This window comes from Podarcis liolepis (assembly GCF_965112155.1).
Source record: "Podarcis liolepis genome assembly, chromosome: 3".
Taxonomy (NCBI): domain Eukaryota; kingdom Metazoa; phylum Chordata; class Lepidosauria; order Squamata; family Lacertidae; genus Podarcis; species Podarcis liolepis.
In genome coordinates this window covers 69,308,759-69,333,357 of record NC_139557.1, presented here as the reverse complement: position 1 = coordinate 69,333,357, position 24,599 = coordinate 69,308,759, and the positions used below count along the sequence as shown (strand labels likewise).

General features: G+C 38.9%; 1 protein-coding gene across 4 annotated transcripts in view; it reads right to left on the bottom strand.

The window, feature by feature from the left end:
- The window catches only part of TIAM2 (TIAM Rac1 associated GEF 2), a 121,754-nt gene that overhangs the window by 77,895 nt on the left and 19,260 nt on the right, over positions 1-24,599 (bottom strand). For 2 of the 4 annotated variants that reach the window (XM_083496385.1, XM_083496382.1), the window contains exons 2-3: positions 22,581-22,698; positions 358-448 (exon numbers count right to left, since the gene is read on the bottom strand). The gene's annotated coding sequence lies outside the window, so the exon portion shown is untranslated. Of the gene's footprint in view, positions 1-357; positions 449-7,581; positions 7,744-13,278; positions 13,364-22,580; positions 22,699-24,599 lie in introns of those variants that run through there. The other 2 variants (XM_083496383.1, XM_083496384.1) reach the window with 2 other exon arrangements.

Genomic DNA, 24,599 nt, shown 5'->3' with positions numbered 1-24,599 from the left:
TTTATTAACTGCCTTCTAAAATATCATCCCAAGGCAATTTGCATATAAATAAAACAGTTAAAAACACACAAAAAATAACAAATACATTTAAAACAAGATAAAAACCCTAACAAGTGGACATTCATGGTAAAGACCCATTTATCCAGCTGGAAAAGCTTGTTGGAACAAAAATGTCTTCAACTGTTTCCAGAAAGTACAGATAGTTTGAATGTAACTTAAAGGTTGTGCTACACCCATGTCATGGCTTGAATTTATAGATTCTCAGCAAGCCAAAGTTCAGATCTGCTGGGCTGCTTTCATTTTTCATTCTGCACAGCACTTCCTGGTTTAAAATGAAAACTTTTGTATCAGACAAACCTGAACAATCACTCAAATGTAGATGGAATAACCAGTCTGTGTCCTTGGCATTATCTTGATAGCTGGTCACCACATAATTCCACATGAATCCCTGTAAAACAAGTGGTTGGGTAATGTCTCAGTCAAGTTAATACACATGTCTTCATATTGTATTTAATGTTTTATATCATGCTTTTTTAGACCATTAACTTAGCAGTAATTATTTCAAATGACTTAACCATGCTAACACAAAAACCACGGCTTGTGCTCATGTGCTCCTTCTATGCTCATATTCCTTCCCTTAATTTCAGGGTCTTGGCAAATCAGTTTGCAGCTTCAGTGGAGCCAGACAAGCTATGGTTAGTGCAAACTTGCCCACATCCAAGGATTACAAACCATGGTCTAAAGTGGGTTAGTGGACAAACTACATCTGCCTGAAATTTTGAGTTTACTTGGACACATTCATATACTGCCAAACCATGCTAGGCATTACATCTGAACCAGGCCCAAGTATCCCAAGGCAGAATATTACAATTAAAATTACCATCAAGTGAGATGCTGATTCAAAGTTTTTTGTTTAATAGCTGGATCTCAAATTATAGTTTGATAAATCTCTGTGGGGCTTTTGTTGTTCTCGATCCACAATCCCGTCTGAATTCCAGCTGTGACCCAGAGGTAAAAGGCCACTGGGTAATTCACTCATCCTACCAGCTGGCAAACTCTGTTTGTATTTTAAGGTTGATCTGCCAGAAAAGTAAGAACAACAAAAGGAAAGCACCAGGCGTTGCACACACCAAGGGACAAAAGCAGCTTTTGAGAAACTGACTCTAATATAAACTTATTCAGAGAGCATACAGAAAGCTGAATTTCAAAGCAAATAGATCAGCATCGTAGAACGATGCTATACGGTTTGTATTTCTAAAGCACACAAGAGACTAATTTCTTTTTATAACTTTAAGCTATATGATGTACATTCTAGAAGCTATGTTTGTAGAGCCCTAAGTATTTTAAGAATATCTGCCCTAAAGGTGAATAGAGATTTACGCTTTCTAAAAAACAAAGCAGGTATTTTATTGTAATGTTTGTCAAACTTACAATAATAATAATAATATTACACAAACTTGTTGTTCAAACAAATAAATCACTAATCTACAAGTTAATGAAGCCTTACTATAGCACTGACACAAAGAAGCTCAGCAAACAAATGACAATGACTTTCCAGATTATACCCTGCATTATCAATGTATACAAAGTCATGAACATTTTCACTAATAGAAAATTAGCTGTGTAACTCTGATACAAAGTGCTGTGACTCAGTCTTATTACACCAACAAAAATACCTTTTAAAAAATATTTATGACACCCCCTCCTTTGTAAGTACTAATTGCTTCAATGTATAAATGTCACCAACATAAAACACGTTTTTGGTAACAGGCACAGCACAATGCTAAGATACAGACAAAACAACAGTGATGATTGGAAGGAAAACACCACATAAATTTCGCATGCCCCTTGTTACCGTGTAAATGGAAATCTCCAGGGGACTATTGACCAATGAAACACAGAGGAGTAACCAATGAGAGCATTTATATTCAGAACCTAAGTTACAAGAACATAAACTACATTCACAAGGCAACTTTCAGAAGCCTATTTCTATTTATAAGAGGACATGAAGCCCAATTTGTCTGAAGACTCAGTCAAAGACCATCTGGTCTCTACCATGATTGTGCACTCACAGAATAATCCTTTTTAACAGAGCAAGTGGCAAGCAAGCTGCTGTTATAGACCTCAGTATAACAGCATCAATTCTTCAAACTTAAGCCACTGATACAACCTCCATTGTACACCAATACAATGAAGATGGTTAATAAATACGTCTATCAAAGGCAGGTATGCAAAACGAGCTGACACTCAGCACAATGAACAGTTAAGGCTACAAGCACTGCATGTGAAAAGTACTGTCATGGAGCACTATTTCTTATCATGTAAGGCAACTTCCTAACAGCAGAAAGCAAACACAAGAGCTTGCCAGCACTTAAAACTATGTGTTTCAGTCCTGATTACACTTGGTAATAAACGCACAATCATTTATAACTTGTTCACTTTATTCATACGCTAGGCTGTCTCACTGTGGCTAGATCTGCCACAGAGGCATTCCTTTATCTCTATCTTATAATGAGTTGGACAATTGTCTATTTAGCTTAGTACTACCTACACTAACTAGCAGTAGCTATCCAGACTTGCAAGGAACGGGCTCTCCCATTTCTATCTGAATGAAAATTTCTGCATGCTACATCTCTTCATGACTGAGCTGCAGTTGTGAGACTTGCACTCTCCTCGACTCCCCTTTCTTCCTCCAGTGAGACACAAATGTGAGATCAGAAGTTTCCATTTCCATTTTAGATTAAGCATGGTTCAGTGCATCATCCAAAATTTAACTGTGGTTAACTTAATTATGGTTAAATTGAAATAATCTAGATTCATAAACGTGGCCTGAAGTTGGCTAGCTTCAACACACTATAGTTAAGTCTGAATTTATTTTGTTTGAGTTTGAACAACACAACAAGCTATGGATGATCTAAAATAGAAATGAAAACTCCTTGCAACACAGCTGGAGGGTGGGCAGCATAAGCTAAGGCTTGATGAGGCTCATTCTTATGGTTCTTAGATCCTAATAAAGTCAGTGAATTCTGTTTATTGTCACCAGTTCTTTATCCCAGACACAACCCAGTAACCATCCAGTTGATGGTCACTTCAAAGGTTCTGCCACGCAGCAGATTCAGCTTTTTTTGGGTGGATGTCCCAGGTAGGACCATTCAAAGCACCTGAATATTCACAAGCAATTGGTTTCTTTTTTTGTTAGCCAACAAGTCTTCACAACTATCACATAACATCACATAATTCAAACAAATGGATTCAAGGTCTAGGGGATCTTGACATCATACAAATGGATCATGTTTAGAATAAATAACAAAATGGGAAAGTGTAACCAGACCTTGAATTTTATAATTAATAGAGGGGAAATGACAGAGGAAATGTTAAGGGGAGGCTATTTTATAAGAAATATATAGTGCCCCCCCCCACAAAAAAAGGTTGCTGGCTTCTTAAAGGCCAATGGCCACAGAGTTAATTTCAGTCAATGGGTTTTTACATGGCGAGACAAACACATCCACCTATTCCTCCTACAAACTTGATGTTATTTTACTGCACTGCTGTGATGTGAAATAAAATGGCGTAAACCTAGCTCTTGCAAATCAGTAGAGTGAGCAGCCAAAATGATCATGAGGCTAGAACAACTCCTCCGTGAGGAAAGGCTGTAACATTTGAAGTGTTTTAGTTTAGAAATAGGCGAGTAAAGCATGACATAATAAGGATGTACTGTATAACGTTATTCACCTTGGTTTTTATTTGTAAGCCACCATGAAAAAAGGAAGGGTATAAATAAATATGTGACGATAATACTAATACTAATAATTGTGGGGAAAGTGGATAAAGAGAGGTTTTTCTCTCTTTCATCATACTAGAACCCTGAGTCAACTAATAAAGCTGAATGTGGAAAGTGTCAGGACAGCCAAATAAAGTTCTTCCCACACTTAAATTCCCTACCACAAGATAAACGGATGGCCACCAACTTGGGTGGCTTTAAAGGGGAGTTAAGACAGATTAATGGAGGATATGGCTGTCAATGGCTGCTGGCCATGATGTGTGCAAGACCTCCAGTATCAGAGGTGGTATTCTTATAATTATTATTACCCACAATTCGTCTACAGTCCCTGGGTGGCTTATAGCAATCTAGAATTCAGGAGTAAAATAGTTAAAACAAATCTCAGCCACAGAAATAGGGTGGGTCTTGAATGCCAACTGGTAGGGATCGCAAGCAGGGAGGGTGCTATTGTGCCCATGCCCTGCTCGCAAGCTTCCCATAAGCATCTGCTTGGCCATTGTGAGAAATGATGCTGGACTAGACGGGCTCTTCGTTATTTTCACAACAGCTTTTCTATCATCACAATCCTATGTCAATAACTCATGCACACGTATGATCACGATGTTTGCATTAGCAGGATATTCAATAGTAAATTATGTTATTGGATACCCACACAAGGATATAGTATATTTCCTTGTCAAGTTGAGCACTTTGTATTAAAAGTAAAACTGCAAATGTAAGAGGACAAAACCACTTACATGATTATTACATTCATGTGCCTTCTGCCAAGGCCACACGTGACTTTTTTATATATCAAGCAACTGAGTGGAGGTGTGTGCATAACAGTTTTCAGCTCTTTCACAGAAGACTTGCTAGCATAATTTACTGCATTTTTGAAAACCAGGCATCTTAGTCACATGCTATTGCAAACCAAAAGCAGAGCTTTTGATTTCTACAATCTTAGCAATACTCCTTTGCCTACAATCTTAGCAATACTCCTTTGCCTACATACACACACACACACACACCCAAACTAATGCTACTATGATATTCTTGGCAGATTTACTATTTTAAATTATATACCAAGAAACTCAAGGAATGAGCAGCCACACAAATACAAATGATTATGATTTTTATATTCCTATTTAGTCTTAAAGGGTTCACTTATTCCAACTGGAAGCATGATTTATGTATTCTAGCTGTAATGTCACTTTGACACCATTATAGAATGGTCTCTCACCAAATCTGAAACCAAAGAATCTACATACGTTCCACAAATCAGCAGCCTAAAAATTATGAACAGCAATCTCAAAAATAAAGAAAGGCACATTGCAGAGTGCAATTGTAGACACTTCTTGTTCACGTGTTCTATTTTGAAGATTAAATGTGGACTACTTTATTTTAGTAAGGTAAAGGGACCCCTGACCATTAGGTCCAGCCGCAAACGACTCTGGGGTTGTGGCACTCATCTCGCTTTATTCTAGTTCATGTGCAAAATCACATCCTTATCTTCCAGGTTAATTATTCCTTAATAGCAATGACCTTCTGATTCTGTAGTCACAGTAAGTAATACAAATTCAAATCACCACTCCTTGCACTACTTTAAGATAAGACTAAAATCATGTGGAATCAACTTTACTATGCAGTCTTCCTGGAAATGGTCCTCTGGGTATACTCAAGATTCAGCATGATTACTCACATGACATGCAGCTGTTGCCTACTGTCTCCGCTGCACCCTCTCAATTTGGGATGTAGAAAAGGATATAATGGAAATGACACACCAGTGCATTACACTTTGTGGTCAGCCATAAGTTCCAATGTAGGTTTGTCAAATTAGCACATACCAACAGTACTAATTGCAAACAAGTAAGTCATTGCAGTTTAGAATTAGAAGGAAGTTATCACATGAACACAAATTAGTCTATAGGTCTGAACATTAATAGTGCATAAGATCCGCTCTAACAAAAAGAAAGTGAAGACCTCAATCATGCCATATCATGTCGCTGGGGTTAATAGAGTGATGCAGTGGATAGACTGTTGGGTTTGGATGTGGGAGACTGAGCCCCAAATCCCTGTACATCTGGTATCCTGATAACGGTACCTACTGCCTTAGTTTATTCCATAAGGTAGGCAAATAGATGGATGGATTAAGTATGCTGTACAGCAGAGTGTACTGTAGAAATGATAATAGTGTGAGGCAATCCAAACTATAAAGATCCACTTTCCTCTAAAAAGTGCAAAACCCATCCAACTATGACACTGCTTCCATTATGCCTGTGTGCACTCTGGGATTTTGTGCATTTTCATTCTAGTCTTATCATATAGCTACACAGCCACCACCCTCTGCAAAGCCCTGAATCATGGTCCCCACTCATGCCTAATGAACATCCTCCAATTGCCTTGGGTAGTTGGACGGAGACCAACTTGCCCCAACAGCAAACTCTACCAACATAGAAGGCTACTTTTAGGACTAGAAACAAAAGTGCCTACTCCTTCAGGCTCTTTTCCTATACTAGTTTTCTGCTAGAAAATACAACTTCACCTTCCTTTAGCTGAATTAAATGGTCACAGGCTCATTTGACATACTGCAGCTCCTAGTCACAGACTCTCTCCTTTCCCTACCTAGGGTGCTTAAGTATTTCTGGCCACATCCTTTCCCAGCCCATCAACTACTTCCTCTGCCAAAGCCAATGCTTTTGCCTGACACTTCAGTGGTGTGGCTCATTGCTGCATCACTGCTGATGTGGCCTTGAATGCCAGTGCTGGCCCAGAGCAGCCACTGAACTGAGATAAACCACCAGTGCTCTTATTGCTGCATGAAGTCCTTCTTGGTTTCGCACAAAAAGCTTACTCTGGGACCATTCGCAGCTATCCTGTAACTAATAAACTAGTTTTAAATAAAGCTAGAACAAAATGCCAAATGCCACTAAAGCCAATTATTTCAAAGTAAGTGGCTTAGAATAGGATGCCAGTTACACCAAGGGAGGCATATCAACTTGGCAATTCCATTCTAGTGGAAATAATGATCAGCACTCTTAATAAAGACACTTCCTCTTTTTCAGTAGCATTTTTCTTTCATAAACACATAAAATATGTCTTGTTGGATCACACCAAGGCTCCATCTATTGTTGGATGTCGATTCCAACAGCAGCTGCCAGATACTTATCATGTGGAACTGCAAAGGTATCATTAGAATGGTTGTATTGTGTGGTATATGAATAACATTCAATCTGAAAAGCTATGCAATAGCCTAAAGATCCATCCTAGCCTGGGGGTGGGTGGGGTGGGAGGGAGGGGAGAAGGAAGCATCCGTACTTTGTTGTTTTTTTAAAGTTACTTAATTCAATATTGGAGCAAGTTCAGACCTGAAGTGTTCATCTAATATATAAGTAATACAGAATAAAAATAAAGTAAATTTTCAGACAGTTAAGCAATGCATTTATGCACTGTAAATTTCAGGGAAAAACAACCAAGAGAGCAAGCAAGAGTTATTTACTGATTAGTCATACTGTATGCAAGCAGGATAAAAGCTCTACTGCAGAAATCTTTCTCTGTAAGAAAATAAATCTTTTACTATTCAAACTGTAAGACAATTTGAATAGCAGCTAACTCAACGGTTTAAACAATGGCAGGCAGTCACTAGCTCGTTCAGCAAAGTCGCTCATAAGACTGCTGAAAGGGAAATGTGTCCCTCTTAATCTGTTTGGAAAGGAAAGCAAAACTTCAAAGCCAAGAATCACAAACAGAACCACTCTGCCCAGTTCCCCCTTCACAACTTCTTTTCTTATTGAGCAGACTACATGTCCCACTAGATTCCTTACCCCAATCTCTGCTGCCCAGAGCTTCTGCTCTAGTCCGTTTCTCCAAACGTGTCACAGAACCGTTTAGCATACATACACACAGACTCTCCCTTTCTTTTTCTGCTTCTGGTAAGCCAGGAAACTGTGTCTAAGTCTCCAAAATGTTCAGCAGTTATGGGCTAAAAACAGATTCTGTGCTACGCTGGATATATTTTTGTCTGCAAGCTACACACCCTCCTCATGTTCAATTTTTTCCATTGGTGGAACAGGATGATGCAGACTTAACCAGAAAGTGGTTTTCCATGGGCCGCTTGAAATGATTAGCCTGGACAGCCTGCCATAATGCCTCTAAGCCTTCAGGGAATACTCTATGACTAGGCTGTTGTTTGACCCTGCATTCCTGAATTACCACCAAAGTGCCATAGGAAAGCTACTAAAAGGCTTGCTGAATAAAGGTTTGCTTGCTTAAAAGGTAGGACTTCAGTGTCTTTAAAATATATATCTATATATTAATTAATAATGCATAACTTTAACTTTCATTTTAATATAGTTCACCTAGATAAACAAGCAACTTCCCAAACCACAGAAGGAATGTTATATTTCTTATATAAAGTCCTTAAAGTTATCGTGCAGCATAGTATTAGGCATAGTCAAACTTGACAGATTCTTGCTTTTATTTTAGAATGTTAAAAATTCAGCCGTAACCATCAATAGCCCTCAATTACTTTAACCCTCAGTTAACTTTAACAACAATGAAAGCTCCTTATTTCAGAATGCAGCAGTAATCCAAAGTTTCATAGTCCTATCAAAATAATACAATGCATTAAGAAATGAGTCATTTACCCAGCAAGGTAAACTGATGGTTGGTTTTTAGACCTCACAACTTTTTAAAAACTCCTTGGACTCAGTGATGCATTGTAACAGGTTATTATTGCTTCTCCAATATATGCTGTTGATAAAGGATTGAAGAGCTATTTTAGCTTCCTATGTGGACACTTTTAGTGATTTCTGATTTTTTTTTTGTATTCCCCACCAGCCCACCCAAGAAATGCAAAATATTGTAGAACAAGACTGTACCACTAGATTGAGCCTTACAGGGTGGGAAAAGTTGCCTTGTAATTTTTACAATAATTCATCCTACACAGATAATTCATACAACGCAGATTGCAATAGCCCTTCTGAAGCTGAAGCTGTCAAAACCAGCACAGAACTGCCAAGCTGCTCTTACCACTCTCTATCACCGCAAGTAAGCTACAAAAGGGGTAAGGTGGAATAATATGACACATCTTTTCAACCAATTTTAGAAAACAGAACTTTTGATAGGGGTGCTAACTGCAAATAGGATTTCATTAGCCCTGCCATGCAAAACTTTTTTTAAAAAAATCAGCATTTGACTTTTTGGTATGAAAACCTATGGACTTTGGCTACTGCAGAAAAAAATAACACATAAACTTTGGGTCTCCAGAGGGATGGAGGACCTAGAACGCTTCTACATCATCTGGGATCTTATTTCTTATGCTTGAGAGTAGTTGATTGGGCAATATGGCTATCTTGATTTATATTGGTGTGTTACCACTTCTTTCCATGCTCCTTCTCTTGTATGTGTGTTGAGCTGTGTACAAGGCAATACCCGACTACTGTACTTTCAAAGCAGACAGTAATAGTCATTATATTTCAGGAAAACTTCATTTTAAAGAAAACAAAACCCTGGTGTTTGGCCAAGATTAAGAGTGGCAATCAGGTGGGGAGGACCTGTATGACATTCTCCCTCCCTCTTTCTCTTTCTCTTTCTCTTTCTCTTTCTCTTTCTCTTTCTCTTTCTCTCTCTCATATAGCACCAGACTGTTAGATGATACAATAGCAATGTGAATTAAGGACTGCATCAGGGGTTCCTATCCTTTATGTTCAACCTGTGAATTTTTGCTTTGATTTCTTCAGGTGATTTCCATTTATTATTTTCCCATGAGATTTCAGTTTCTCTACCTCTTTTATTGTCAGTCATTTTTACCCATTTTTGCTATTTCTGGATGCAACAGGGGACCTGTATTTAGCTCTGCTTGCATTAATAGACATCCTGACCTCTGGTGTTTAATTGTATTGTAATTGCTATACCTATATTATTTGGTATTGTTCTAATTTCCTCTCATCAATAAGACATACTTAGCTCAGCCCATTTAGCTGCAGAACTTTTAAAGTGGATTTCTCTTATCGGGAATCAGGCTGTAAAGAATTTCAGGCATTTCCCTGGTTTTAACTTGGGTCCAATATAATTGAAAGAATATCTCTGACATTCCAGTTTTTTGCTTCTCAACTCCACAATAACTACTCATAGCAAATCGTCTTATGTTATCTTACAAGAAGACCTAATCTAGTTTGTTGGCTTATCAGATTGCCATTGCCATTTGTTTACATAAAAATGCATAGGGGGTATGTATTTGGCTAGCTTAGCTTTATCCAGGGAGGAAATATGGCATTACAATTTCAAATAAAATGATCTCAAAAACATAACATGTAAAATAAAAGTGTGTCTATTTGCATTTGCACATCACAAGCTGAGTGATGTATTGGAATTTGCTGCTACAAGAAAAGCTGCCCAAGGCAAAATTAATGACACAGACAAGTTCAACATCTGCCAAGGCATCTAATAACTCTCAGCCATTTTGCTTGTTGGAGGTGCCTTTGTTTGAAATGACAGGTTCTTAATAGCCTGACTTACTCGCCAAGTCTCAAGGGACTCTTTCTACTCATGGTCTGTTGGGAAGCGGGGGGGGGGGGGGCACACAGGGGTTCTTTTACTCTTTTACAGCCCATCATGCTAATCAAGGAGAACATCACCATGTGAGCCCATTTTAATCATGCAAGTAAAATAGACAGGAAGCAAAAACTGAATGGAAGCAACTCTTACATGTTTCTCTAGTTTTTGTTTAAAACGTTGTTTGTATTCTGAAACTCTGCACTGCAGAGAAATTGCAAGTGTGTTGCAATATTGCTAATCATTGCAATTGTTAGTTGAGGGCCATCAGTGTTGATTGGACAGGGTTCCTGCCCTGAGGAGCTTGCAACATTTGAGGCAGGAGAAGCTACAATGAAAGCAGAATAAAGTGGATTCACAAATCAACATGGAAGTAATAAGCAGTTCTTTAAAAGCTATTCATGCTTTCAAAACAGTGTTTTGAAACTGGCACTTTTGAAGAAAAAGCAATCCCCGATACTACTGAGAATCCCCCTTGCCTGGCTTCTATTTGCTGCCAAGGGTGCTATTTGAGGACATAAAGGTGAGGAGATAACTAAAAATTATCTAAGATTAAGGAAGGCAATTGTTATCACATGTGGTGGTCGTGTGAGGTAATTAGAAAGTTTTGGGAATCTATTTACAATGAACTAAAAAAATATATTTAAATATACCTTCAAAAAAACCCCGAGGCCTTCCTTCTGAGGATAACTGGAGAAGAAATTAAAAAGGAAGACCAAACACTTTTCCAATATGCAACAGTGGCCGCTAGAACACTAATAGCACAAAATTGGAAGACATCAAAAATCCCAACCATAAACGAGTGGCAAGCTAAATTATTTGATTATATAGAATTGGCAAAAATGACACAGAAAATAAGAAACCAAAAAGGTACAAAGTTTAATAATGAATGGAATAAATTTATGACATTGATACGGAAGGGGGGGCATGTCTTCTTCACCTCCTTCTTCGCTACAATATATCCATTTATTTCCAATTGTCAATGTCAAAAGGGACTAAAATCTATAAAAATTCATAGAAAATCAACGTGCCAATTTGCTCAATTTCTCTAGGACCCCATGACATCTCCCCTGTCCTCCATAATCCCTCAAGCAAGGTGCCAAGACCCTAATCCAGTCAAATCGCTCTGCCAAGCCCTTCCTCCGGGCGATGCCAGGTGACAGACTATGCATACATGGACCATTGTCTTCTCAGGATGTGCTTATCTGCGCATATCTCCAGCTCTGCATATTCCCCCCTCCCTCCTCCATATGTTAATCTGGTGTAACCCAACCTCTTCCTAATGTATTCGTGATGTAATCTGTGTAACCCAACCTCTTCTTAATGTATTCATGATGTAACTGGGATGTATTTTGCACTGTATTCTGGGACATGGAGGGAAATTTCAAAAGTTCATGTCACCCCTTTCTCGCTGTTCAATCTCGCCTTGAACCTGTTGCGCAACAAACTTGGATCTTCTGCAGTTTGCTCCTGTCCGGCTGAGCTCATTTTCTTCCGCAGGGACCCGCAGACCTAGTCCGACGAGCTGGGTGGCAGAGTAGCCCCGCACCCAGATTGTACCGTAACAGACATATATTGAAACAGATGTAAAAAACTTAAAAATCACAGTAGGCTCGATATAATGCTTGCGACGTAAAGAGTTTTAAGAAAACGAAACTGCAGACAGAAAACTTCTTGTAACATATTCCGAAACCGAGTTGAAGGGAAGTCAGTTATGTTGTGTGATTTAGTTATTTAGTTATTGTAAGTTTAAATTGCTGGTGTTTTATGTTATGTAATTTTTCCTTTTTTTGTTGTTTTTCTGTGTTTTGTCTGTCTTTTTTGCTGGTTTAATGTTCGGTGTTGTATAATGAATTGAAACTAATAATTAAAAAAAAACTAAAAATTATCTTATGAAGAAATTATCCTGTAGTGTGGTAATCCTTTTCCTCTTTAATCAATCATTTTGCAAGATAACACATATACCAGAACAGCATGAAAAGAACGAGATAAGCAGCAAACATATGTAACAAAACATCTCACTCAGAAAAGTCATCCAGCTTCCTCACAATGGCCTGCATCTTATCAGGGATCAGAAGCAGTTTCTGCCATTCTAACACAACCTTGCATGGCTACTTCTCCTGCAAATAGTAATTGGAGATCCCAGGCTTATGATGATAGAACAAAGCTGCAATATGATTTATTCTAACTGTTGCCAGAATCCAGTGCTGTCTTATTCCATTGGTTTCGGAAGCCACAAATAAATGCTTTGTTATTTTTTTAAAAAAAGTTGCTGAAATTTTATGTGGAACACACACCACATAGAGAAAAAGTAAACCAGTCTCTACCGAACAAATGGTTAATTATCAATCTGACAGATAATCTAGATTATTTACTTCTCCCCTATAAATGTTCTACAACAGAACAAAAAAGACAGGCAACTTTATAACAATCTTAGACTGTATTTCTAAAATACACTTACAGTGGTACCTCGGGTTACATACGCTTCAGGTTACATACGCTTCAGGTTGCAGACTCCCAGTACCTCGGGTTAAGAACTTTGCTTCAGGATGAGAACAGAAATCATACTCCGGCAGCGTGGCAGCAGCGGGAGGCCCAATTAGCAAAAGTGGTGCTTCAGGTTAAGAACAGTTTCAGGTTAAGTACAGACCTCCGGAACGAATTAAGTACTTAACCAGAGGTACCACTGTACTTGCATTGCTATGCTAAAGTGAGAAGAGGACAGATTTCAGTCAATTATGTGCAAGATAACTTTTTTGGGGGGTGGGGGATGTTTTGCCACTAGAAAAGTATGAACTTTCTAAAAAATGAAATGGAACCTGGTGTGCTAAGCCAAACCAATACCATAATAGAATGTTCATTCCCACTTCTAGACAACAATTGCCTCAATGACAGTAATCACTAAAATATATTGAAAGTATATTTAAAATGCAGCTGTTATGATTGGGATGTAGAGCTATTGTTACTTTCCCGTGAATCCTGCTTTTAATAGTCCACACATGTTGTGGAGAAGCTGACATCTGACTTGTGGGCATCCAGCATTCTAGTCACCTGCAAACACATTTGAAAGATTTCTGTAGGTGGAGATACAACCTTGCTTAACTTTAATATTTGAAACATCACGTTTCATGGTACCAAGCTCCCAAGACCAGCTGATTGAATACACACAGGGAAAATAATGTATACAAATGATTAAAATGGTCAGACATTTCCTAGTTAGTGCCCCAAAAGAACTGCAGTTCCTAACTGGCACTGCATAATATAGCTTTCTTTCTGCTAAATATGCTCAAATAGCCAAGCGCCTGTTGTTAATCTTGAGCATCTGGGAGTCAGAATAATGCTGTCTTTGAAGCTGTGTGCATTATTCCACAGTGGCTGAGGAGGGAAACAGCCACCCAGAGCGATCCCTTGAGAGGATCCCATAACAAGGGTTGCATCTAGACACTGATTGGTAGAACACTCACATTTCTGATTCCTGTATACTGTGTTATCCCCCAGGTTAAGTGGGGTCCTTTCTCCCCACTCAGTGTTGAGCCTGGATTTGCATAATACTGACTGGTTGGCCCTGTGTCAATAAAATCAGTCCTGCTTCAGAAGCAGTTAAAAATAATGAAAGCAAAAAATGTGCTCTTCAAAAGCATTAAAGCTTTAGGTATAACTATTGGTTTTTTGATGAGCTCTGGGTGATAAAACAGGCAGTGGCAGCACAGGTGACACAAGTCCATGTGTTAGCTCTAGTGTAAAGGGACCCCTGACCATTAGGTCCAGTCGTGACCGACTCTGGGGTAGCAGCGTTTGTCTGCAGACAGCTTCTGGGTCATGTGGCCAGCATGACTAAGCCACTTCCGGCGAACCAGAGCAGCACATGGAAACGCCGTTTACCTTTCCCGCCGGAGCGGTACCTATTTATCTACTTGTACTTTGACGTGCTTTCGAACTGCTAGGTTGGCAGGAGCAGGGACCAAACAACGGGAGCTCACCCTGTTGTGGGGATTCAAACCGCCAACCTTCTGATCAGCAAGCCATAGGCTCTGTGGTTTAGACCACAGCACCACTCGCGTTCTAAGCTCTAGTGTACAAAGCCCTAAATGGCTTGGCAATTCCATGCCTATGGAATGCTTTCCATGCCTATGGAATGCTTTCTCTATTTCCCCCATTATTAACTTTTAGGAAAAACTTTAAAACATTCCTGTACACCCAGGCATTTGAATACTGAAAGATAACTTTTATTGATGACCTTGAAATTATACGTAGCTGTTTGGCACATTTTTAGATGCTCTCAATGCTTTTAAATATTTGTAGAGGTTATTAAATGTTTAAATACATTTTTATTTTAAAGCCTCTGGGCTCCTTTGTGAGGAAAGGCAGGAGATAATTTTAGGGCAGTAATCCAACATTCCTGCTCCATCAGCACAAGAGACTTCCACTTGTTGGACAGAATTTCAACCCTCCTTGCCTCTCCCATGCAGCCACCCACCCACCCTTAAAAGCACCTCTGGAAGGTAGGAGAACACTTTGGGGTGAAGGGGGGGGGAGGAGTTCCTCTGCTCATGGAGCACTGGATACAACCCTAGATAAATTAATAACAATATTAATAGTAATGTGGCAGGGAAGCAGAGGTTGCCTTGCAGCAGCAGCAGCAGATGTGTCAGCCTAGCAGGTTTTCAAGGAACTGAGAAATATGAGGGCCACTCTTAACAAACCTAGATTATTAGGAAATCCCTTGACCAGCTCATGCATAACACAACTACCTAACTTATATAAAGGGAGTTGGTTCACAGGGTGGCTTCTGACACATGTCACAATTGTACAAAACGAGTAATTATGTGGTGGTTAGGTGATTCAATTCATGCTTGGTATGAAGAAGTCTCATGGACACACTGAAAAGCAAAGAGACTGGTGTTTTACAGAAATAACTTCTGATTCAGTTTTCAAAAAAGAGTATTAGCTCTTACTTTGTTTAGTTTGCTGCTCAATCGTTTCCTTTTGGAACCCTTTCCTAATTTTCTAGGAATGCAGAACTTGTAGAATGCTAACAGTACTACTGGCCAGGAAAAGCGGAAACCCACGCCTACAGAACACAGATCATTAATCAGTTCATAAAACTGTTGTCAAGCACTGGACGTAATTCACAATCAGAATAAGTTCACGTAGAAGCCTTTCCATGTAACTTCTGGACTGGCCTTAATTCAACCATCTATTTAGGTCAGAATGATTACCTAGAAACTATACTCATTTTAAGCCAGATGTTTTAAGTTCTCTCATCCTGATTTATTATTTTAACCATTTTTGAATGCCCAATAATTTCCGTTCCATCTGTGAACATTTTAATGTACAGCCTTCCAAATTCCTGGAACTATGTTACTGAATAACCCCGGATATGCTAACTCAGAAATCAGTGGGGCTTACTCTCTAGTAAATGTGCTTGGGATTGCAACCTTAATGTACACCACACCATGGATACAGACCCTCTCCCTTCATGTGTATCCCAGCTCCCAGGACCTAAGGTGTGCTGGGCGATACAGAGTTATAGTGTACACCTGGCTGCAAAGAAACTTAAGAAGAATCTGTTCAGGTGTAGGAGACACCAACTGCATTTTGCAGCCCAGATGATGATCTGGAAGGGGTCAGGCTGGACTAGCATAGAACCCCCCAGTCTCTGTCTGACCTTTGCTAGTGCAACAACTCCCAACAGGGCGTTTCTATTCTCATTTCTTCCTTGACTTAGCTTCCATTTGTTTTAAGTTTCGTTTCTTCTGCCTAATCTTGAATAGAGCCACTTCAGCTCTGTGGTTGTGTTTGAACTGGTATGCTGCACCACACTTCCAGTATCTATACCACCAGATGCTGGTATCATACTGTTTGGATCCCAGTACAATGAAGTGACCATGGGACAAATCCCCTCTTGTCAAAAGTAGAACAATTACATCCCATATAGCAATGTGGTGAATGCAAATATTTTCCTTTCCACAAGATAACCAAAATTGGGATTGGTGGTGTCCTTTTCACATGGGGGTGACCTGGGTTTTTTGGCGGCGGAGGGTGTGGGTGTGGGTAATGTTCTTTCATTCTGGCTCAGCCTTAGACTTGTACTAACAAAACAATTCACTAGTTAATAAAATATCCACATCTACCTCAAGGTTATGTTTAAGAGAAATCTACACCCATTGTTTTTACCAAGCTACCTCCATTTACGAATCAATGTCATTGTTTACTCTGCATTCATCAGAATAAATCTTTACTGCAAACATGAGGAAAAGGAAAGAGGGCAATTGCAGTCTTGGTCAAGCCCTCCTGTTGCAACATCATCAGTAGGAACTGTGTTTGACGACACCCTCTTTTATAAAAAGGCACAGACTACTTGAAAGGCACTTTGTCCTTTGGTGAAAGTTCATCCTATGGAAACACCACTTGACAATCAGTGTAATAAAAGAGGGCAGGAGCAGAACAGTCACTTATTGTGCATTAACAGTCATCACCTTGAGCAGAAGGAGCAAGTCAAGAGGTGTAGCAGAGCAGGAACTCTACAAAATATCAATAATAGTTATAGTTCACAATTTAGAATTGTGAAAAATGTGGAGCTGCCTAAAGCCAATTTTCACCAGTTCCTCCTGCTCCCCACTGCCAAACCCATTCCACATTCCTTTTGTGAGACTCCCATCTTCCAGGAAAGGCTTTTCAGAGAGTATAGTGAGAGGAGAGGGCAGAACTGGGCAGCTTTCTGATTGTGTACATCGAAGCACACAGCTTTATACACTTAAACCCCCTGTGGAAAAGGCTTTCAAAAAGTTTCCAAAATTAAAGTGAAGTGAACCTATAGAACATGCCATTTCCCCAAAGGCATACAAAACACATCCAAAGGAGAAACTTCTGTTGTTTATACCATTTCTACTAATACACTTCACTGAACCATCACAATAAGAATATGCAAAGGCTCCCCAAAGTTGCTATGAATTCAGTCCACTGAGCCTATTCAGAGGAAACAGCCAAAAGCACATCTTCTGACATATAGGAAATCACTAACAGGAAAGAAGAAAACAGCATGCTAAGCTTTATCTGCTCATCTGTTTGAGACTGAATAGAATCCAGCACTTTTGTCTAGCAGTTTTGTGCCCTTTTTCCTGTTAAGAAAGGTTCATATTTCACAACATTATTCTATTAATATTCAGCAGACAAGCTTTAAGGCGGGAAGGTGGTGATGAAAATGGTGGAAAGAACCTGTAAATTGCAACCATTCATTAAAATGATCCATGAGGCAGGATTTCTAACTCGGTAACCTCACTGCATGTTTCCTGTTTACAGAGTCGCAGATGGCTAGAAACGTAAGATTCCCATGATAAAGGAAAGAGTTCATATCAACTGCATGCCCTCTTGGCTCTTTTTTATGGTATAAGGAAATCTGATGACTCTGTTGCAAGAGGGGTAGGAAGGTCCTTTAAGGCAGCCTCCATGGCATAAGAAGTCAAACCTGGTTCTCATCAAGTCTGTGCAACCTATTTTGAAGGGACTTCAAGTTTTCAGACAATAAAAACTAAGTGTCACATTTCTAAATCTAAAGCATTCTCAATATCTGTAATGCAGGAATAAATCACAAGATGAGTTCCAAATATGAGGCATATCCCCACACCAGCTCCTTAACCCAGAAGTCTACCACATTAAAGTAGGCACTCTCAACTAGAATCCTTGGAGAGGCAGCAGAGATGCACAAGCTCTGTCACTTCTCCATCGCCCAGGCCCACCTCCAACTTTCAACGCTGGAGGGCAAGTGTCTGCAGTAAGGAGGACTATAGTCTCTCTATCCACTTAATGCATTTTGCTTTAAAGAGTGGTGTGCCTGTTCGTCTTTGAAGACAGAAGCACATTTCGCATTCAGATGCCCAGGCAGCAGGGCTGCATTCAACCCTGAGCCTGAGACCTCGGAGAATCAATGCCAGTCAGAGGAGCCAGTACTGGATCAGAGGAACTGATGGTATGGCAGGAACAAGGCAGTAGTTCTACTACATTGCTTAAGTGTACTTTGTATTTTTTCAAGGAGAAGGAACCCATATTACTGAACTCCACCTATTGTCATAGCTGTCAACTTTTCCCTTTTTTTAAGGGAAATTCCCTTATTCCGAATAGGATTCCTTGCAAGAAAAGGGAAAAGTTGACAGCTATGCCTATTGTGACCGCTAGTTCCCTTCAATAAGAAAAAGCTCTTCTCTTCCCCACACATCCCCTCACTAACCACAGTCCAGCAAAATCCAGTTTCCCCATAGGAAATTATGTGTCCTGCAGTGATTCTAAATAGAATATTTGCAACTCAACCTTTCGCCTAACCTCCCACCCACCATGTTTTTCTCATTATGGTTATTAGGGCACGGGAGCAACTCAGACTTTGTATGATTAGCCCATCTTAACTTAATCAGCTTGTGCTGCTACAGTTTGAAGCTGGTTAGCCTGTGTACTGGCTATGGAGTACCATATCTGGCAATCACACACCCAGCAAATGAAAAGGTCATATGCCACAACTCTCTAGGTCACCAGCAAGACATACATGCATATATGGGCGTGGGTGTGGGTTTGCGTGCCTACACACATACACTAGCTGGATGTTTACAGTGATAAAGCATTTCATTTACCATGATCTAGCTCTAGATTTGAGCCCCAGTTTATCCTGCCTTTTACAAGACAGATGATTATCTCTGATCCATATGAGAGCTCAGGACACTTAAATCTTGTGATTGCTAAATAGCCAGATGGGCTGTCTGTCTATCTGTCTCTCTCTCTTTCTCTCTCTCTCTCACTCACACATACATCTCAAAGTTTCTTTAGAACTTAGTAGAGTCTGAAGATACAAAGCACCTGCAAAAAGGGAGCAGTTCAGTGTCTAAATTCAGGCATTTATTTGCTCAGGGTCGTGCCTAGCAAAAGCAAACAGTTATTGTGAGAAATATAAAACTAACTGATTCCTAAAAGCTAAACAAGGTATTACAAGCTCCTGTGGGCCAAGAAACTATAAATGTACATGGACTTTCCCCTCATTCAGTGAACATTACCTGTATGTTACACCTTATAAATATAACGTCATGAGATGTTAAAAACAGAATTGAAGTTTTGCTTTTCAGTCTCTATCAATATTACAAAACTGGTGAAGAACAATTGAAAATATTGTTCATATTCTCTTAAAATATAAAAATTTGTCCTACTGAAGAAAAGGTGCAAGAAGATGGGTTGGACTGGATGTATTCAGGCACTAGGTATAGTGAACCTCTTCACATATAGGAATATGAATTATTGAAAAAGCATGGATTATAGGCCCAGAACAGGGAATCACAATTAAGGTTCAGTTTGGAAGGCTTACATGCTCCAACATAGAGCTGGTTTGCATACAACACTAAACCAACCTGTCAAACAGCACAAATGCACAAGTCCCTAGAGGAGAGATTGCCACCATTTCACTCTCTCCCTGGTCCTCCTGCTTCTGTGAGCTAAGCCATGATTTGCTTCAGCATGGCTGTCTGAACCCAAGCTTGTGGTTTGTCTCCTCCAGGCAAACCTTGAGCTGCAAACCCAAGAGTAGTTTGGAAGAAGAGAAGCCATGAGCCTGGATTCAGATGACCAAAGCAAACCATGGCTTAGCTCACAGTAGAATGAGGACTAGGAAAGGAGCACAAGCGGTTGCAATTTCCTCTCCAAGAACCCACAATACACTAAACCATGGTTTGACTTAAAGTTACTGGTACATGTAAACCATTTCATTGTCCAGCTCATTGTCAAAACTTCTCATATCAGATTGTTGTAACTCAATTTTGGGGTATTCACATGCATTCAAATGCATGTAAAATTTAAAATAAAAAATACAGTTGCATAGAAATGCTATTAGGAAGTACAGTTGTTTTATGGCTTAAAACCAATGCAAATAGATAGAAAACAACATTTCTATACAGCACGGGCCAAAATGTTATTTTAAGCAACATACACTTACACACAATCTTTGTTTCCAAAAAGCCTCACCTTTAAATAGAAAGGGCAAGCAAAAAGAATGCATATCTGTGTTGGGAAATACCCCTACCTTGACTTGCTGCTTATAAAGCTTCTTTTTCCCCTGTGTTGTTTATTTAGTACTAATAGTATGCTCATTTACACACTGCCTAGGTGTTTGTCTAGAGGAAATCATACTATTATGAAATGGAAATATTTAAAAAACGTCTCTGCATACTGAATGGGATATTCTTTAAGTTTGGGCTACACTAGGCATTTCTACTAAACTTTTCATTTCTTTGGGCTTTCCTGAAAACCTTAGCCATTGCCATTCAAAGGCCAGTAAAAATAACAATATACAAAATATTTCCTCTCTCTGCCTCCACTCCTGCTTCTAATGGAGTTTTAAATTTAAAGTAAACCAATGCCAATCAAATCCTGACAGCCAACTGTGCAAATTCAAAATTTGGCAAGGAAAGCTGACATAATCCTGTGGAGAAAGTAAAACTTTGACAAATAAAGCAAACGCAATTCATTAGAGGCAAAAGATAAAGACCATATTCTTATTAAAATTACCACTTGTGTAAATGTTACTAAATGTGTGAAAATCAATGTGATAATCACTGTATTTTCACTTATTTAACTGTGGTCAGACTCAAGAGATCACAGCCAAACCATTTTCTGGCAGTTGTGAACACGAGTTGGGTTAATCTGATGCTGCTTCATCATTCTTGCCAATTTCTCCTTCCTTCCTTCCTTTCTTTGCTCAAACCATGGTTTGCCAATTCAGAGATCATGCTTTGAAGAAACTAGGAAAGGGATGAAGTAATCAGCATATAAGAAAGTAATGCAAGCCCATGATCCTTTAAGGCTATGATCACCAATGATGGCATGACCATGTTGTTTGAACTGGGTGGATGACTGACTTCACAAGGAAACAAGCTTAATGTTTTAAATAAATAGATCAACCAGGTTTTATTGTATACTTCATATCCTTGGGTTTATCTACTTGTTAATTGCTACCCAACACATACCCTTGGAATGGCAAAAGTTTTAAAAAAAAGCAAAACAGCACAAAGGGGAATAGAGAAATATAGCAAATAGCAAATAACACAAATATTAATTTTTAAAAGTATTAATATCAGGTAGTTCTTCCCATGGAAAGCTGTAACAATTTTGCAGACAACATGAAAGAAATTATTCTGGACAGGACTTGGGTATGCCAGTGCTCTAATCACACTATTAGTATCAACATTATTACTTTAGAATACAATGGAATGACACAATTATTAGGGTAAAGGTAAACGTTAAACTGGCTGTAGCACCATCAATTAATTCTGCCTAATTCTTTGTGATGTAGGTTCTCTACAGCAATAACCACACATAAGGGAAATTTAATAAACAATCAAATGCCTTCCAATACTTCACTGGTCAATTATTACTTTTTTGTAAAGTGTGAATAGATAGTACTTTCAGGCTTTATTCACATCTTGGAATCCTTCTAATTAGATTAATGTTCAGGTTCGCCTGCTGGCACAACATGCCTGGAACCCAAATTAAAAAGTGAGCAATGTCCGAACTTGGAAATATTACTTTGTCCAACAGAAAATGATGTTTCTTAATATTATATCATAATGAAATAATCACAGAAAATAATTAGTAATTAGGGCTCCATTTCACAGCTTGCTTAATCTTTAGGCCTATTATATTAGCAAATAATTAAAGCTAAACAGAAGGGCTACATTCAGACATTACGTGAAATCATACTTTAGCACGACATAAATGAGCCTAGGTGATTCTTGAGCTTACCCACACCCCCATCTCCTTTCGTTTCAACTTCTATTTTACCACAACTTGTCATGTCATCTGAGCCAACAAACTGCTATTATTGTTAACTATGGTCTGCTTTAAACAAGCAAGCTTGAAATCATAGTTAACAATAATAACAGTTTGCCAATTCGGGGGGGGGGGGGGAATACAGCCCGTGGTTAAGCAAAGATGGAAACAAAAGCTTCCAAAGTCCACAATTTTTTCATCTAGGCTAGAGCAGCACACTGTCACATAAGGGGAAAGAATCTTCTTTCAGCTGTATTTGTATTTGTTGATGGGAATGTGGAATTCAATGAATAATGTATCTATTCTTAGGTGAACATTCCAAATTATCAAAAGTAGTTAAACAGTATGCCTGCAAACTTCCCAATCAGGCAATAACTGGGGCTTTACATAAAATTTAGTTCAAGACATAAATGAATGTTCGCTGCCACTTTACCACAATTTCTTTGTAAATTTAACAAAACAAACTAACCTTGGTTATTTTGCTTTATGGTTCTCCTCTTTTCTTCCACCGTTTCCTGAATCAGCAACATTGAGACATGTTAGTATGTTGAGCACATTGACATGACTCTGTTGCTTCACCAAATCTTCTGAAAGATAAAAATATTTGAACATAGATTTAGAATAAAATTAGAAATACTTTCCAATACCTGCAGATGTTTGGGTACATTTCCAAAGACCTAACTCATACACTAGTAAACCAGACAACTTGGGTGTGCCTTTCCTAAGCCTTCCCTATAGAATAAAAGGTAATCATGCTAGACAGTTCTTCTAATGACCATTAATTCCCCCAAGGATAGCATTTTTGCCTTTTATCCTAGAGGCAATCAATTCTAGAGACATTCAGTTCTTGATACACATCTGGATGTCCCAGTTTAGGTGGTATGAAGATGGACAATTTTGGATTCTGCCCTTCTACAACAAAAACTCTTGTGGTGTTTTCATGATATAAAGTGGCTCAGTATTAAAGATGTAAAACCAGTGGTTGATTCTTTGATAATAAGTTGTTTGCATGCAATTTCCTAAAGGGAATTGTATCCCCAGGAACGAAACACAGAGCCAGTGAAGCATCTATGTGACTGCAAGTAAGGGCCTAAATTAAATGTTCTTAATTCAGTACTAGTAGTCAAAGCAAGACAATAATACAGAAGAATGTTCTTTATTTCACTCATGCCCCTTCTTATCCACCAAGGACAGAGGTCACTTCCAGACAATCTGTTTATTGAGCATTCATCCTGATTGGTTTGCAGAGAAATCAGACAACGTTGGCTATTTAATGAGCATTCATTTCCATTTGTTTGGGTGGGGGGTTTCATTAAAGCAAATGTTATCTCACTCTTTCCAGAACATTTCCCCATCATTTTCCTAATGGGAAAAAGTCTTGATCTTCTGTGGAAGAAGATTTATTGTGCAAGAGCTTCCAATCAACTATAATTGTGCAACATGGATTTGCCAGTATGTAAATGAATCCCACCCCAAAATAGTGACAGTCTGAAAGTGCAACTTGGACTACTTCACTCCATACAACAATATGCTGCTTACTTCCTTCAATGTGCTTGAGCTGGATAGTCCAGGAATGGCAACATTTACCAAGTCTTTATAAAGAGAGGGAAAGTCCTTAAGTCCTTTTCAGGATATTCCCATATGCAGTGGCGGGATATACAGAAAGAAAACTCAAATTCAGTTTAAGCCTCCACATTGTGCTGGACATACATGACCTGCTCACACTTTACATGGACAGTGTGCCCATAACTCAGTTCTCAAAACTATCATCATTGCTCTTTCCTAGAAGGCAACCCGCTCCCTCTGGTCTTCTTCTCCATCACCTTGTTTGTAATGACTAAACTGAAGACAACACTACTTTGCTTCACTATCTAAATAAAGCAGCTTGAATGATAAATCTTTAAACAGCTAAATGGTGTTTTTCATCCCTACCAAGTCACTTTCCAGTTGGAAAAACATGCAGTATTTCTGGATGCATTTCATATGAAACTGAAATTAACAAGCCTGCTTTTCTGCTTCTTCTTCCCAGAATTTAGTACCTTGTTGTACTAGATATTTATTTTTTACAACAGTTCTAGAGTGAAAGAAGAGTAGGTCTATTTTAAAATCATAAGTTTCTTTCAAATTCCTGGAGGGAGTGAAGCACAAACTATTATGAGGACATTTAAAAATTTGCTTTTGGAGGTTACTTAATAGAAATAATTATCACAGAACATTGGTGTTAAAAGGCATCACATGGTAACAGCAGAAGCACCTGACCACTGCCTGTCTGCCATCAAAGAGAACTCTGGGGATGTAGAAGACTACTATGGTACAAAAAAATCATGGATTAAATAAATGTGCTCTTTCTTTCATTATAAAGTTGCCTAGGGGAAGAAAGCATGTATTCCAACATCACTTAGATGTTGAACATCACTTGGCTATCCAGACATCAAAATAAAAGCTTCCCAGAAGCTGCTATTATTTTTCAGGATCAAAGATTAAGCTA